Below are 4,379 nucleotides of genomic sequence, written 5' to 3'. Positions count from 1 at the left end.
GATTTCGACAGCCCGGCGAGTTATAACTTTAACTTTTGCAAATATCATACCGTTTTGGAGTTTTAGAATCTAGATTTACGGTTTACATGTTCGTACTTAATACCAATTTGTAGCGTTTATATTTGGAGTTCAGTTTTAAAAATTACATCTTGCTTAGGAGAATAGAATTCTGTATACGATAGAAAAAAAATTTGTTTAGGTCGGCTACACTTAAATTTAGCACATTGAAACTATATGTATAATTATTATTTCAAAATGTATTGGATTGATTGATTAATTGACTTGATTGATTGTGCTAACTTCTTTAGTGAACAATTTTAACAATTTTTTTCTATGATCGATACGAAAATACAATGGTGGCCATGTACTAATGTAGTTAAACCCTACTTTACACGTGATTTGTTTTCCTTTTAGTGGAATCCAGGCATGGCTCTTTCAATAAATAATAAATACAGTGTGCGAAATATTTCTTGAATTCCTTGTAAATCCTTTATACAGACAGATGCCGAGTATGAAACAAAAACAAAAAGTATAAACGCTCGTTAACATAACGTCTAAATTGAGGCAAACGCTCTATCTAGCAATATAAAAAGTTGTACATTCATGTATCTGATAATTTAACGGAATTCGCATGGTATTCGTTTGACAATAACACATGAATAACTTATTGTATACGTACCTCAGTATTGATCCGTAATGTTACGCTTGTACCAGAAACGCCTCTTAGTCCGTTCACTGTCGTCTTTTTCACGTGACGTGCGAACTTTGACTCCAACAATTGTACCGCGTGAAATGATAACGTTAACAGTAACACGTTCACTAGGCCGATGTATTCGTGATAAATCAAATATCTACGGGAGTCGCCGTAATCTTGATTTACGGTTACATTACACTAAATCATTTTGTAATCATCCATGGTCCCTAGGTATTGCCTATTTCTAAATAGATCATTTTATCTTCTGTCTTTAAAGCAATTTAGCGATATCACCCATTCTTTTTGCCGGTATTTCCCTGATCCTTTGTGAGTCTGTTACATTTCAATATGTTATTGGGTACTTCATTGAAAGATGAACGTTTTGGGAGCGTTTATTGAAGTACGGGGTTTTTGTCGAAATCTCACTACCGAAATCCTGTTTTCCGATATTGCCTGCAATTGGTCGAATTCTTCTTTCTTAAATATTGTAAGAAGGTATATTGTTAGTGCAATAATCTGAAGAGGACAGAGTTATCATTATATCAGACTTACACAATTAGATCAATAGGAAAGGCAAGAACAATATTATTTTATTGGCATATGTATAACGGGACCTTATTTGAATCGGAATACGTGTAATCATAAGGTCGCCGTGGTGTAATGGATATGGTGTCCGCCTTGCGACCGGGAGGTCACGGGTTCGATCCCCACCGTGGGAGCGTTCTTTAGATCTCCCCCAAAGACGCCAAGTACTGGTTCTAGGCCCAGGAAACGGACTCGAGAGCGTTTATATAAGCCTAAGGCTTTCGACGCAATCGAGCTAAAATAAATAGGTTTAAACTAATCATACCTTATGTAATAAATCGTTTGCTGATCCAGAGTGGTCTATTAATAGTGCTCAATTTGTCGTTGTCGGCTTAGGTACTACTTGAAAGTACCCCGGATTTTCTTAGGTTTATTACAATGTACCCCAAGAAAATAAAGGCAATGGTCGAAGTGTGGGGTACTATTTAGAATAGTGTGCAGTAAACGTAAAAGTTCGCGGGGTAGTTATAAAAAGTACGTGGGCCGACAACGACCATGTGAGCCTTAGTTGCAGCTTGGTGTACATGTTCATTTAAATCATAGAAACTTGAAATAGACTAAGAAACGCCTTTAAAATGGCGCAGATTTTGAAATACTTTCAGGGACGAAACTTTCCCCTTTTATTGGGTGTTTCGTTTGAAGGAAGTTTTTTTAGCAACAATCCAGTTCAGGCGGAAAATATCACACCTGCATTAAGCCCGGTTTTACCATAATAATAGAAGCATGATAGAAATACTACTTATACATTATGATGAAATACTTCTATAAATTTCACAGTTGTTTGCACTTTGGATCGCTGTAAACTAATATAGCCTAATTACAGGAAAACTGGGCTTATTGCATGTGCTAAAAGTAACGTCCCATATTATCCTATGCAGTTCAAACAGGTTTATCAAGGGCGACATTTGCCGCTTTAATGGAATGTTTCGTTCAAAGGAACTTTGTTCTTAGCAAAATCTAGTTTACGCAGAAAGTGTCGTCCCTGATTACCCAGTATGGACTGCACATACTGTTAAGGGGCGACACTTTATGCACATATATTAAACCCGGTTTTACCAGAACGCGGCTCAGTGGGAACTTACGGGCCGCCTAACTTAGTTCAAGTCACGTTCATTAACATGCTCGTTGTCGACACAACTTTTGGCGACACATAATAACCCCACCTTATGTACAATATAAAGTAAGCATTACAACATCGAAATTTTGTCGGCTTGTGAGAAAATCCAATTGATTAATAACCGCATGCTTTTGACATCTTGAGTTTTGAGTACATGACCCAACTATATCTGGTACATGGCAGAGTTGTAGTAATATAAGCAATTACAATATTCGCCTGCAAATCCACGTGATTTGCTATCGCATGCTTGTGCGATGTAAACATAAGTTCAAGATATATGTACTGGCACAAATATATCGGTTTCATGGCAGAGTAGTAGTTACGCAAGTAATTTAAGTGTGTGGTTTCTTAAAACCCACGTGATCACATGCTTTTATGACGTTAAACATAAGGTTAAGGTTTTACGCACATGACCAAAATATATCAAATATATGACAGAGAATGAGCTACGTAAGTCATTTTAACGATCGTATTAAACGAAATGCTAAAACTTACATCGGGAAATATTGTACAATACTGTTTGACGTAAAAATAATAAGTCAACACAACGCGTGCACAAATGCACGCACACAGGTCTGTGAACGTACAAGACTGGTATCATTTCAAAGATGAACTGGTCCTCTTCCGATAACCGCATTAAAAAGACATGGCAAGTGAGTTCCAAGAAAATTCAGAAACCGGCAACACGGGTTTGAAAGTGAAATGTGACCAAACACCAAACCAGAATTAAAACGTCCAAAAAGTTGATATCATAAACAACAGAAAAGGGCGTTTCTATGGTTGATTATTGGATTTCATGCTAATAAGGGAGGTGGAACTCTTTAGAATCATCGTCGTCATCATCGTCGTCGATGTTGCCCCCACTCGTCGTGTTTGTCATACTGTTTTAGTAGTATTTCAATTATTATGGGAAAACCGGGCTTAATGCAGATGTGAAACGTTTCGCCCGAACTGGATTTGTGCTAAGATAAACTTTCTTTAAACGTAAATTCCAATAAAAGCGGAAAGTTTCGTCCCTGAATTGTGTTAAGCCCCGTTTCCCATAGCGAGGCTGTTATAAGTATTGATAGATTTATCAAACAGACACAGAGTTGGACGATTAACATAGAAAAATCGAATATTGTTAAGATGTTCACATTATTTTACAATTACTGCATCATAATTATGTAATAAGACAATAATATAACGAAGTACATGAACTTATTTCCGGTAGTTAATAATATTTTACGAAGACGTGATGTAAGTTGAATGATGCATCTTCTTACATTTGCATGTATATATGAATGATTTATAACCCATAATCTGTCTTATAATTGTTTTGGAATTTGCCACCTGTTCATATGTAAAGTTGAATAATCTGATATTGATTATTAACTACAATATTCAAAATAAACAAACAAAAATACGCAACATTGATTTTACGTCCTGCACTTTTCAAAGGGCGATAATTTTGTAGAAATGAGAAAAACAAAATCCTCGTCTGTTTTGTCCGTTTTTAATCGTTAGACTATAGTAAGACCAGTATAACAAAATCACAGGAAACTCATTCCCTTTACAAATTACAAAATATTACTCAAAAGTTAAAACAAAAAGAAATCCCTTAAAGGGAATAACGATATTAAAAGCTTTGAAAAGTATTTTAATAGTGGCTTAAAGACTTGTCAACGCCGAATGCTGCCGTGAGGCTGTCCGGTTAGCAAAATAGCCGGTGCACGCGCTTTTCACGTAGGCGACCGGATCAAGGCCCTCTTTCGGCGCCGGTGAGTAAATGTTGTATCCTGTAAACCTGTACCCCCCTTACAAACAAAAAACAATAACAACAAAACATACCAAAAGACCATATACATATTGACAAATCTTAGAATAAAAACTATAAACAGTCGAAACATGACGGTCAGAAGTCGCGGGTCCGACATTATAAGCTTAAAATTCAGCCTACGGCGTTGATGGACCTCAAACACCTTGAAATACGCACACATGCCT

The 4,379-nt window shown here is 36.5% G+C and overlaps 1 protein-coding gene across 4 annotated transcripts in view; it reads right to left on the bottom strand.

Moving 5' to 3' along the window:
* The window catches only part of LOC127843883 (streptococcal hemagglutinin-like), a 449,139-nt gene extending 448,003 nt beyond the window's left edge, over window positions 1-1,136 (bottom strand). The window contains exon 1 of one of the 4 annotated variants that reach the window (XM_052373773.1): window positions 680-1,136. The gene's annotated coding sequence lies outside the window, so the exon portion shown is untranslated. The remainder of the gene's footprint in view (window positions 1-679) is intronic. The other 3 variants (XM_052373771.1, XM_052373772.1, XM_052373776.1) reach the window with 3 other exon arrangements.
* Between the last annotated feature and the right edge of the window lie 3,243 nt (window positions 1,137-4,379).

This window comes from Dreissena polymorpha, chromosome 9 (genome assembly GCF_020536995.1).
Source record: "Dreissena polymorpha isolate Duluth1 chromosome 9, UMN_Dpol_1.0, whole genome shotgun sequence".
NCBI classification, from domain to species: Eukaryota; Metazoa; Mollusca; class Bivalvia; order Myida; family Dreissenidae; genus Dreissena; species Dreissena polymorpha.
The sequence above is the reverse complement of the archived record's forward strand: the minus strand, read 5'-3'. Positions and strand labels throughout refer to the sequence as shown.